Here is a 13917-nt window from a genome sequence, read left to right on the forward strand (position 1 = left end):
ATGAGGGACATACTTCATCTGTGCATCTATTCTGAGCGCACGTAAAAAAAAATGCAAGCTCAAATGTTGCATTTTGTGGAGAAAATTATTTTGATCTTAGAAAAGTTTAATTTCAGTGAACAAAATTCATTTCTGCATGCAAGAAATGTATGATTATAAATTGTTTGCTATTATCCATATACACACACAATAACAGCCCCTCTCGCTCAGTTGTTTGCATTTGCTCTTGTTCAGATCTTAGTTAAATCAACACAGCTTATTCATATTCAATAAACCTGTGCATTTTGTGTTGACGAGACGTGATTGAAACATGTTTAGATGAAGTAAGGTGAGCTCTTGGAATATTTTAATCCTTCACGATTTTGTCATTTTATTCCAAAACTGTTCAATAGCTTTTACCCCAATGCTACTTGGTCACTTAAATACTACATGTTATCTTCATATTACATAATGTTCAACAAAGTCTAAAGTCTGGTTAACATGAAAGTTAAATGGATCTACAACAACTACCATCCTGCAGGGGGGCTGGGGCGTAACCCTGAAGTGACAGCTCACCAATCTATCACACAGAGACAAACAACCATTTGCACTCACATTCACAGGAAATTTATAATCACCCATTAACCTAACTCTATTAAGTGCATGATTTTTAACTGCGGGAGGAAACCAGAATATCCAGAGAGAACCCACTACAAACTAGTCAGAGCACAGATTGGAACCCAGGACCTTCTTCCTGTGAGGCAACAGCACTAACCACCACACTACCAATCGGTACTGAAAAACAGGAAAGGCGGCTCGGCTTGACTGAGCTGGAGGCCTTCCTCAAACCACGATCCAGAGTTGTCGAGATGAAATCACATGCAGTGTTGTGAGATTTAACATCGCTATATTATTGACTTACTTCACTCAAACATTATATGAACAATTTAATATACCCTCTCTGCATTCATGCAGTTTCTACAGTCTATAGTTACAAGCTTTAAAGCATGAGGCAACTGTGCTGAATACGTGCAAGATGCTTACATAAATCCAAGAGATGGCCAATCCCTTTTTTTCAGTGTATCTCTGCTTGTCTATGGTTGCTGAAGATAATCTGGTTGTGGTGGCTTTATCTCATTGCTTCATACTTGGCTTACAACCAATCGCTGAGAATTAGCACCTTCAAGTCTTAGGACTTGGTTCTCCGATGGAAAAGGGTGGAGTGCAAACTGCCACCAGAGCTTACTTTATTTTTTTACATGCTGTAGTGCCATTTTTGGGAGCATTTCAAGTTGCTATACATCATTACAACTGTTATAGCCCATATTTTAATAATATGTATGCATTAAGTCCATAGTAACTACATAAATTGCAAAAAGTGCAATAAACTACAAAAGAATTGAAAATCGTTTTTGTTTTTTTTACATATATTTCTACTTGCAGAATTTTAAGAGGTTTATCCCTCAAAACTTTAAATCCAAAAAAGTTGCAAAAAAATAGTTACAACAACAGGAAATTTATTTTGAGTGTCTTCATAGTTTTATTTTGGAGATACAGCAATTTTTATATACTGCAGGAAAAACGAAAAACAATCCTATGATGCAAATTTGCAAAGAAAACAGCATGTGCATTAAAATAAACTATTTCCAGCAGTGCAATTCGAGTTCTAAGCATCCCAGAAACTATTCAGAAAAGTCAAACATGACTTATAAAAACACCAGTATAGGTTTTTAAGGCCTACAAGTAAAAAACTACATTTTCCGCGAAAATGACGTCACTTCCGGTTTCGGGCAGGTAATGGCGGACATGCGATAGTTTGCGTCTGTTTCAATGTGGGAAGTGTTACGAACAGCTGATCGGATCGGCAAAGCGGGTTTCTGGAATAATGTTTTTGTTCCTGCAAGCGCTTTTTATGCAATTTTCGCAAAGCTATATGTGGAAGGAAACCGTGACCTAGGACAAGCTGATGGCATAAGATGTAAGTACAACTCCTCCGGTTTCATATGCAAAAAAATTATTGTGCTAGCTTACGTGGTTCCGGTTCTACAGGGATTTAAAAATAGTTACGCAAAATGGAGCGTGCTGCTCTGACCGGCTTTAAAGGGTTAAGTAGATCTGGATGATTGGGGATGAATGGATGGAACATTTCATATGATAACTAACAACACAAAGTTGCAACAGGCACAAAAAATTTCCAGTTTTATTGCATGTTCAGTTCTCAGTTGTCTGGAGTAATCCTAACGACAAGCCAGATATAAAATAAGATAAGATAACATAGGACAATTCTCACAAACACTCATCAGACTTTAAATACATGAACTGACCACTCAAGACCACAAATGCATAAACAGCTTTGACACTTTTATTTATTTATCTTTTACAAAACGTTATATCAAAATTGTAACTAAGAGCAAGAAAGAAATCACTATTGAACATTTAATATCCACAGCACAAAAGCAGATTTGCAGAACATGATTATCAGTTTGGGCATCTTCCTGTAGGAAGAAAGGCCTCATTACTGAAATGAACACTGAGTTCTCTTTGCCTCCCTTTAATAATGTCCACAGCCTATAGAACAGTGAGCTATATGTGTGAATACAATAAGTGTTGAGTCAAACACTTCCTGAAGTCAGAAATGCTGAGATCCAGGAAGTGTGAGGCTGCAGTGTCCTTCTCCATGAAGCACATGAAACTATACTGGTAGTCAGAGATGGGCAGTAACTCGTTACAAGTAATGTTACTGTAATCCGATTACTTTTTTCAAGTAACGAGTAATGTAATGGAATACTATTGCAAAAAAAGTAATTAGATTACTGTTACTTTCCCATAAGCACGCTGCATTACTGTGTTGCATATAATTAAATTTTTGCCTAATGCAAAGTGCATCAAATTAAAAGATTAAAACTAGTAAACTAATTTTAGACAGAGGCTTTGATTCAGTTTTATATGACGGATTATGAAGAAAAAGTCGAGCTGGGCTGAAAGGTCTACTGCTTTATCACGGATTCAGGTTGTGTATCATGTTTTTGAAAAGTAACTAAGTACTAAGTAACTAATTACATTTGAAAAGAAATGATCAGTAAAGTAACTGGATTACTTTTTTGGAGAAGTAATCAGTAATTAGTAACTATGTTGGATTTAAAAATGGCTGTGGTGATTAACAGAGGAAAGAACTATGTGTTAGTCAGAAGTCTGATATAAAAACATCCAGCTGCTGCTGTCACATGTTCAGGTCAGGTGGTTCCACCCTCCTCCCTCTAAACCTGGTTCTTCTCTGACTTTTCTCTCTCTCACTTCTTTTTATGTCTTTCTCTCTTTTTATTCTCTCATTTATCATTTTGACAACAGCGCAGCTACTTTTGTGAAATTGAGAAAAATGTTTAAGTCAGCTTTTCTCTTTTCTCCACATACCTACATCCATTCCTCTTGGCCATTAAGATACGTGTTTATGACTGTGTGCATGTATATTCACTCTGTGTGTGTGTGTGCACTCTTAAGAGAGAGAGTGGAGCAGACATGAGTAATTTCTGCTCTGCACAAAATACTTTATATGATACTTGTAGACGATTTGACTGCAGTGAACCTCCTTAGATTTTCCTGCTTAAGTTTAAATACACATTCAGACACAAACATTTAGACACACACATACACACACACACACACGCATACACACACACACACACACATGCACACACACACACACACACACACACACACACACACACACACACACACACACACACACTCCACAATTCATATCAAAGAAAAAGAAACAGACTGATTATTTTAAATTTGTGTGAGAAAATAACATCCTGTTACAAAAAACCAGGATGTTCACTCACAGTGCGTGTTAGTTCACACAGGAGTGCGTGTTACTTCACACAGGAGTGCATGTTACTTCACACAGGTGTTCTTCATCGCCCATGTGTCACATCCAGCTCTGATGGGTTGTGCATATTTCTCCTTCGTTGTATGAAGCATTTAAAGGAGTGAGAGAAAATGTTCATGTCTTTTATACAATAAATACTGTAGAGTGTAACTTGGAGCTCTCTAAGAGAGCCATGATTGTGTTTTAGGATTAAAAATGTGTTGAGATTAAAAATAATGTACTGGTTTGTGTTTCTCTGCTCTAATGGAAGAGATCGAACAGCCTGTAACGGGATGCTCTGTGTTAACTGGAGAGCTCAACATATATCAGACTGCTTAGGTATGTTAACCTGGACAGTGAAAACAGTGTCTAAAACGGTGACGCATGTTAGTCATGTGATGCAGTCATGTGACCAATTAAACTAAAGTAGCGGAGGGCATTACACAGCAGTTGTTTTGTTTGCTCTCAGTTTTGACAGCCCTATTAAAGAATAATATCAGTCTGTACATGCTCAACATAGCTAATTTTCACTCACGTTTGCAACTTTGTACTTTTGTGTTACTCGCAGCAATAGTACTGGAACGTAAGCGTTTTCGGCCATTTCAATGTGGACGCACAACTCTGTGAAAATGACTGAAAACGTGGTATGGACTTGGAGCGTTTTCAGTCGAAAACGCCATTTTCATATCTATCCGGGCCAGTGTGGACGTAGCCTTAGTCCTGGCCCTCTGGTGTTCTGTGCCTTTGGTGGGAGGAGACAGATGTTTGAAATCTGGGTATCCTGGTAGCACTGGGCAGCCCTCAAGTCCTGCCAGCCGGACTGATGCCAGCATCATTACCTTTTTAATTATGCTTGATCCACTGTGTCCATGTGGAATTCCCAGGGTTGCAGCACAAGAGGAAACGTGTTTTAATAAATGTCAGACTGGATCCTTATTGGCAGCTGCATGCTTCTGCTGCTTCATCACTTCCACTGTAGCACCTACTGTACTCTACTGCAGTGTGTGTGAAGATGAATATGCAAGTTAGGGTGTGCATGCAGTTGTTTTGTTCCTGCTCTATACTCTGCTCTTTGTATTTAACACAATACAAATGCAGACATAAGTGACACGTGAATTTGTGAGTCAGACACTGAACTAACACAGCCTCAGCATGTTTGTGCTCTCTGCTCATATGGGCTTCATGTTGTCCCTAACAACAACAGTCACTTCAAACTGCATTAGATTTCTTCATATTTCTTCACGGCTGCAAGTAGGGGTGACGTGGGCCGCGAATGGCCCCCAGGCTGCGAGTTTGAGACCGCTGATCTAGACAGTCACAACTGTTTTCTTGTGTTTGTTTTGGTTTTTGTGTAAGATAAAGGAATTATTAATTACATACGATTTTTTGACTGAGCTGTCTGTTACAATCATGATTTTAGTATAGATAGAAAAGACTGAAATTAGTGTGTTTGGGTCGGTTGTTTGATGCCTGACCCCTCTACAGGATTAGATGTGCTTGAACAAACAGTAAACCTGACCTGATCTCATTCCTAAAGCACAACAAAGTGCAGTTATGAGCCAGCTGCTGGTGCGTCGTGTGATTTTCTGAACATGTTTGTATTCTTCACTTTATATTTGCACTGTTTTTTATCCATTAGTTGTTCAGTTCTGTTTATTTTACAGGCTTGTCTGGAATGAACATTGCATTTAGGTTATAAACTCAGTGTTACATGACACCGTTTCATGCTACCTACTTCATGCTACTGTCCCAGTACAGCTTTACATGGATTAACAGAAGAAAAAAGTCCCGGGCTTATAGTCCTGCAACAGATGAGCCCATTGACCACAGATGAATGTATCATCCTCAAACAAAGTACCTGTCAAGTATTACTATTATTAGTGTTACAGATTTTAGTGGGTTTATCTAGATGATCATCGTACACGTTCACTCGAGCTAACCCAAGTTACTCTGTCCACTGCGTGTAAATCTGCCACTGTGTGTGGATATATAACACGTTGTGGGGGTTCCACATATCAGTGGGTGGTTTCAGCAAAATTAAAGTACTGCTTAATAAATAATAGCCAGCCTTTCTTTCCACCCCTCCTTTAACCATAATAAATCCATTACAACAGCAGAACATAGAGCTGCTCCTGTTTCGACTCAATAATTGATGAAAACAAATTCCCCCAGGCACTAATTAGATCAACAGGAAATTAGTATTTATTGGAATACAGGCCGTTGAAAAAGGTCATATTGAATATTTGCTCAATGTCCAGTCTTGCATGCAACACTTTTTTATGGTTATTCAAAAGGGTTTAATGGAAAGTCCATTGCCCAATAGTCACCAATGTATGAAAACTGTGTGTGTGTGTGTGTGTGCGTGTGTGTGTGAGATAACGTTTGTCACCAAATAAGACACTACTACAAGAAAATAGAGTCTTTAAGAGAGATGCAGTGGGAAATCAAAGAACTATTCAGTTCAACAATCAGAGAGAGCCTCGTTCACTTCAGTAACCCAGAAAAACTTTAAATGTATGTAGAACAAAAATACAGACGCTTACAGAATAAAACAAGATGAAGCTTTCAATTCACAAAGCTGTGGAACAAGGTCTGACGTTACACCATGGCTAGCCATACTTTGGCTTTACCATAGCTGTTAATGCAGAAAGAGCCATTATGACCATATTATTAGTGTAGTGCAGGGGTCAGCAACCTTTAACACCGAAAGAGCCATTTGGAGACGGATACGGGCCATTCGATCCCTATACAACCGTTGCAAGAGCTTGGTTGGCATTGCCGGCAATAAGTCGGACTTGTTCCCGGTGGGTGATGGGCTCCGCCAGGGCTGCCCTTTGTCTCCGGTTCTGTTCATAATTTTTATGGACAGGATTTCTAGGCAAGTGGCGGAGGGCTTTTGCTTTGGTGGCCTCAGAATCTCTTCTCTGATTTTTGCGGATGATGTGGTTCTGTTGGCTTCATCGGGTGAGGGCCTCCAGCTCGCACTGGAACGGTTCGCAGCCGAGTGTGAAGCAGCGGGAATGAGGATCAGCACCTCCAAATCTGAGGCCATGGTTCTCAGCCAGAAAAGGGTGGAGTGCCCACTCCGGGTCAGGGATGAGTTCCTGCCCCAAGTGGAGGAGTTCAAGTATCTCGGGGTCTTGTTCGTGAGTGATGGGAGAAGGGAGCCGGAGATCGACAGACGGATTGGGGCTGCAGCTGCAGTAATGCGGATGCTGCACCGGTCCGTCGTGGTGAAGAGGGAGCTGAGTGTAAAAGCGAAGCTCTCAATTTACCGGTCGATCTACGTCCCTACCCTCACCTATGGCCACGAGCTGTGGGTAGTGACCGAAAGAACGAGATCGCGGATACAAGCGGCAGAAATGAGCTTCCTCCGAAGGGTGGCTGGCCTCTCCCTTAGAGATGGGGTGAGAAGTTCGGCCATCCGGGAGGGGCTCAGAGTAGAGCCGCTGCTGCTCCACATCGAAAGGAGCCAGCTGAGGTGGTTCGGGCATCTGACAAGGATGCCTCCTGGGCACCTCGTGGGTGAGGTGTTCCAGGCATGTCCCTCCGGGAGGAGGCCCCGGGGCAGACCCAGGATACGCTGGAGAGATTACATCTCTCGGCTGGCCTGGGAACGCCTTGGTGTTCCCCCGGATAAGCTGGAGGAGGTGGCTGGGGAGAGGGAGGTCTGGGCCTCTTTGTTTAGGCTGCTGCCCCCGCGACCCGGCTCCGGATAAAGCGGATGAAGATGGATGGAGCCATTTGGACCCGGTTTCCATGCAAAAGAAAAAACTGGGAGCCGCAAATACTTTTTGAAATGTAAAATGAAGATAACACTGTTATTGTTTTTTACCTTTATGCTTTGTGTGAACAACTAAGGTGTGTTGCTTATGAAATCCACGAAGTGCTACAGAGAAAATTACATGTTATTTATGTAATTAACACATTTTGAACTCTTAAAGAAATATAACAAAAGGAAAGCTGAACTAAAATGATCCAGCAAACAAAAACTGTTGTGAGCAATAAGGGTGGTGGCTCACAACAGATATATCTCCTTTGGGCTTTTGGAGCCTTGACCTGACTTTTAAAAAAATAATTGGAAATAAGCACTATGCTGCTAAAAAATGAAAAATAGATATTTGCCAAATTCAGCTTAAATATGTATTTTACCTGGTTAATGTGTGTGGCGGGGCGTGGTCTGCAGGGCCGCTGCAGGGGAGGCGGACGCACCTGAGCGGCACCCGCAATCACGCCTCACCGCGTTAACGTCTTTGCTGTTGTGTTGTTGTTGGCGTTTGTCGGGCTGTGAGCTGCAAAGCTACAGCCGGCTGTGTGTGTACAGCAAGCCTGTGTGAAAAGTGGTCATTAAAGAGATGCTGAAAAGCGTGTTCATGCAAACATCGTCGGGTCTGCTGTGATATGTTTACAATGGGACTTCTGCTCCTGAACCTCTGCGCACAGCGTCTGTCACGGCCTTTTACATTCCAAACACCAAAAAAGTCCAAGAAAAGGCCTTGGGTGGCAACGGGAGGTTTGTTTTAGAACGCACTTCTGACTCCATTGTTTAAAAATCATATGCCGTTTATTTCGTGGAAAATTATAAACAGAAATCAGCCAAATAACTTCTTAAAACTTAAAATTAAACGAAAGTTAACTTAATTTGCTTTAACAACTTCAAAAGTGGTCAAAAAATCATTTCCTAACCCTCCCGCCTTCCCATCTGACATTTGGCAAACAAAAAACAAAAAACCTCTTTACCACACCCATCCAGGGTGCTCTTAATCTCTTGATTAATGGGAGGGTCCATAAGCTAACAAACCAATCACTTTCCAAAAGCTTCTCCAATAAAATTAATTACAAATTTATATAACAAAACCAGGTCAGTATATTCTTACACCTTTAAGGAAAAAACAAAAAATGAATACAAATTGCATTTTATAAACATTCAACAAAAATGGCCACAACATTCCGGCCCCTAATTCCTGTGTAACATGAATTATATCTGTCTAAGTGGCCATCACAAAATGCAATACCAATAATTTTCTTCAGTAGTCCATCCGTATAAGTCTTCTTAAAAACCAAACAAAAGGTCAATGTTCTATGATTTCAAGTCTCTGTTGTTCATGTGTTTGCTTTGTGTGTATTCAAAAAAGGTGTATGTTGCATAATGGAGTGTAGAGCAAAGTGAGTGTCAGTGTAAATGTAGAGCCAGAGGTTCCAGAACTTGGCTCAGTTGGAGGCAAACATTCATTGTTTCCTCTAGATGGCCTCCACCAGGAGACATATTTTGTTGATTGGCCTCTCCAGCTCATTTGTTCGTGTCTTAACTCTAACACGGCGAACTACTCAGTGTGCACCGGCCATGGTTTCAGTGATGCGGCCAATGGGCCAAGTATTTCTTGGTGCAGCTCCATCAACAACAAGCACAACATCACCAATGCAAAAGTTCCTACGAATCTTGTTCCATTTCTGTTGTTCCTGCAACATAGGAAGGTATTCTTTCACCCACCTTTTCCAGAATAGATCCACAATATACTGGGCTTGTTTCCATCGTCTTCGCAGATACAGATCCTCTTTTTTAAATAAACCTGGTGGCAACACAGGTTTGCCTTTTAACTGGAGCAAGTGATTTGGAGTAAGAGCTTCTACATCATTGGGATCGTCAGAAGAAGGTGTGATTGGGCGGTCATTCAGTATAGCCTCCACTTCACAAAAAACTGTATGCAAGGTTTCATCATCTAGTACTTGCTGGTTTGTGATAGAGTATAATATTCTCTTTATTTCTTGCACCAAGCGCTCCCATACTCCACCATGATGGGCCCCATAGGGCGGGTTAAAGGTCCACTTTATGCCATCCTGTGCTAAACCTTTTTGAATTTTACTTTGGTTTAGCTCTAACATAGCTTGTTTTAACTCACGATTTGAGCTGACAAAGTTGGTTCCATTGTCTGACCGGATTTCTTTGACCTGTCCTCTGCGGCAGATGAATCTCCTGATGGCATTAATGCAGGACCCTGTATCAAGAGAATGTGCCACCTCAAGGTGGACTGCACGACAGGTTAGGCATGTGAAGAGAACTCCATACCGCTTAACAAGACTCCTGCCTCTCTTTACTTCTATTGGTCCAAAATAATCAACACCAACATAAGTAAATGGTGGAAGATCAGCTGAGATTCTGTCCATAGGAAGATCAGACATTTTCTGCTCACCTGGCTTTTGCCGTTGTCTTTGACACACTATACAATCTCTGATTATTTTTCTAGCTGCTGAATTAGCATGAGGGATCCAGTATTGACGGCGAAGGGTTGAAAGCATCTGATTTCTTCCTCTGTGACCAATCTTTTCGTGAATATGCTGAAAAATAAGCTTTGAAACATGGCTTTCTTTTGGCAAAATTGCAGGATGTTTTGTTTCCTCAGGTAAATCCGCTTTGCTCAGTCTTCCACCCACTCTCAAGACACCATTAGCAACTACAGGATCAAGCTTATACAGATGACTTGACTTCCTCACAGTGCCAGAGTTTAGGGCAGTCATTTCATCAGCAAAATGTTTTCTCTGCACAAAGCTCACTATAACTTCCTCAGCCTTGGACAAATCCTCAGTTTTGAGCAGAGTGTTCCATTTATCATCTTGCTTAACACATATTTGACTTCCACAGTGCGTGCCCAGCAACTTCTGTCTTTTCCTTGTTTGCAGTTTAAGTCTTTCTTTTACTTTCAGGATCCATGCCACACACCTTTTTAATTTTGTCCAGCTGGAGAAGTACAACAGCAGCTTAGTAGTGGGACACACATCTTCTTTCAGCACAGCTGCACACATCAGGCCCTCCCCTTTTACTTCTGGGTCAGCTTCCAAATGGACAGATACACAATTCATGCCTACAGGCCAGTGAACAACAGGTTTACTGAGAAATTCTGGACCACTGATCCAGGTGGAAGATTTCAGGAAACAGCCAACTGTCATTCCTCGAGAGGCTGCATCAGCTGGATTCAGCTTTGAACTGATGTACCTCCACTGTTCAACTTTTGTCAAAGCATGAATGATGGAAACTCTATTAGCTACATACGTTTTGAACCGTGTGGTTGTGTTTGCAATGTACTGTGGCACAGTTGTGCTGTCAGACCAAAAGACTGACTCACTCAGATTAAAATTAAGTTCAACTGATAGCATTTTGTCCAAGAGCACAGCTAAAACTGCAGCAGCCAGCTCAAGACGTGGGATGGTGACTTGTTTTAACGGCGCCACCCTTGCTTTACCAATAATAAAGGAAATACACACTTCCTGCTTGCTATTAGATAGCCTAAGATATGATACAGCACCATACCCAGTTTCACTGGCATCACAAAAGTGATGCAGCTGTGCACTTTTTACCTCCCCAAATACTTTGGGTGTGACACATCTACTAATACTAAACTTGTTAAGAAGAACTAAATCCTCAACCCATTTTTGCCAAGTTTGTGCCATTTCTGCTGGTATTGTCTCATCCCAGCCAAACCTCAGTTTACATAGATGTTGCAGAATTTGTTTTGCAGGCAGAATGACTGGAGCTAAGAAACCCAAAGGGTCGTAAATGGAGCTGACATTGGACAGAATACCACGTCTTGTAAGTGGTTTGTTCTTGTTCACAATACTGAATGTGAAAACATCACGTTCAATATCCCATTGCACACCGAGAGCTCTTTCTGTGGGTAGCTGATCCCGACTAAGGTCCAGCATCTTTACACCTGTGGCTCTATTTTCCTCCGGGATCTGACAGAGGACAGAGCGATCACTACATACCCACTTATTGAGCTTAACCCCCCACCCCCCCCCCCCCCCCTTGGCACACACCTCAGTAAGCTGCTGATAAAGTGAGATGGCCTGCTCAACAGACTGAGTAGATTTAAGACAGTCATCTACATAAAAACTATGCCTGATTGTATGTATAACCTCCTCTGGGTACAGATGTTGGTTGTCATCAGCAGTCTTTAGTAGTGCATAGGTGGCACAGCTGGGGGGGGATACTGCACCAAAAATGTGGACTAGCATTCTATGTTCCACCAGCTGTTTTGTGATGTCACCATCGGGCCACCAGAGAAAACGTAAAAAGTTTACGTGTTCCTCAGCTACTCTGACCTGATGAAACATCCCTTTAATGTCTGTCATAAGCGCTATTGGACCCTGCCGAAAGCGAATCAGCACACCTAATAAAGTGCTAGTCAGATCTGGGCCTTGTAATAGCTCTTTGTTCAGTGATGTTCCAGAAAATGTTGAAGCACAATCATACACAACACGCAGTGTTTTCTTGCGGGGGTGGTAGACCCCATGATGAGGTATATACCACACCTTTCCTTCCTCATTCTTCAACTGTTCTTGTGGTATGATTTCTGAATGTCCCTCCATACTAACATTGTGCATGAATTCTTCAAAGAATAACTGATCCTTCTGAAACCGTTTTAGCAGATATTGCGCCCTCTGCTGAGCCACCTGCTTGTTGTTTGGCATTCTTACTTCAGGTTTACGAAAGGGTAATTTCAAGTAATAATGGCCATCCTTAAGTACAGCTGACTCTGACATTATGTTCATGAACTGTTTATCTTCTACAGACATTTCTGCACGCTCATTACACTGGTTCTCTACAAAATCTTGATTATACTGCTTAACCAGCATTTCCTCTAAACTACTTATAGAAATGCGGTTTACCTGGACAAAACTAGCATCATGCTCATCCTTTTCACTACCCTGATCGAGTGGCCCATTGACAACCCAACCAAGACGAGTTAGCACAGCATAGGGTCCATTACCCTCACTGTTAATGATTCTCCAAGGTTCCAGCGCTTTGGGAGAATTTACACCAATAAGCAGCCCAATGCCAGCATTTATCGGTGTCAACTCAACATCCTTTAAGTAAGGCCATTTTCTTAAGTTTTCTTCTTTAAGGATATTTTCTTTAGTGACAGGAATAAACTTTTGAGTGTACACATCAGGCAACCTCAAATACTCCTTCTGTTTCAAAGCAGCTACTTCCATACCAAAAAGTTTATAGCTACTTACTGGCCTTTCCTGACCCATAGTCTTTAACATGATTTCCACTTTCTTTCCAGATGCATTTAACTGCATCATCAACGCCTCAGTGCAAAAAGTTGCAGAGCTGCCGGGATCAAGAAAGGCGTACGTCTCCACAACCTTCGTCCCATTTTCCAACTTCACTTTTACTGGAACAACTGACAAGGCACATTCATTAGACCCGGCCCCAGTATGGCTACCAAAGTTCAAAGAAACAAGAGCATTTGAGACTGATGATTCTTTACATTCAGCTTTAGCTGCTTGCCACTGCCGTTCATTTGAGTCTATGTGGAGAACAGTAGGGTGATTTTTGTTACAGGTGTGGCACGTCAAACGATGTGGACAAGCTTTACTCATATGGCCTCTCTGTAAGCAACCAAAGCATAAACCTTTACTCTTAAGGAATGTCACCTTTTCTTTGTTGGCTTTTAGTTTGAATGAGTCACATACGTCCAAAAAATGAGTTTGGTCACAAAACAAGCACCGAGTTTGATCTAATTCTTTATCTTCATGGTTTATCTGAATCCGTTCCGGTTTGTGTTTGTCATTGTTCTGTTCTGAAACTACAGCAACAGAAGTAGCAAAGCTACTGCTTTTAGTTTTAAGCGGTGTCTTTGATGGTTTTGAAGCCATCTTTTCTTTTGTGTTTTGACTCTCTCCAAAAACAGGATCTAATGCAGCTCTTGTTTGCTTTTCAAGAAAATCAAGAAGATCTTTAAATCCTGCTCTACGATCGCACTTTTCTGTTATATCAACGATTATTAGTCGCCATTTATCACGAAGTCTAAAAGGCAACTTTGAAACAAGAATCCTCATATTGGTTGAATTTTCCAGCTCATCAAGAAACCCAGCTTCATCCATTGTGTTGAAGCAGCTTCTTAGAAAGAATGTGTAAGCTCGTAATGCTGAAGCATCATCAGACTTTAAAACTGACCAGTTAAGAGCCTTGTCTATAAATGCAGACGTTATCTTTGCTCTGTTACCAAAGTTCCACTCAAGCTGCCTTTTTGCCTCAACATAAGCTGTCTGTGGACCCATGTGCA

At 41.3% G+C, this 13917-nt stretch overlaps 1 protein-coding gene across 1 annotated transcript in view; it reads left to right on the forward strand.

Annotated features, from left to right (window-relative positions):
- Positions 1–13917, forward strand: part of LOC120725645 (RNA binding protein fox-1 homolog 1-like) — a 293134-nt gene that overhangs the window by 21237 nt on the left and 257980 nt on the right. The gene's annotated exons all lie outside the window — the stretch shown is intronic.

Source organism: Simochromis diagramma, unplaced genomic scaffold, assembly GCF_900408965.1.
Source record: "Simochromis diagramma unplaced genomic scaffold, fSimDia1.1 OVJJ01000699.1, whole genome shotgun sequence".
Taxonomy (NCBI): Eukaryota; Metazoa; Chordata; class Actinopteri; order Cichliformes; family Cichlidae; genus Simochromis; species Simochromis diagramma.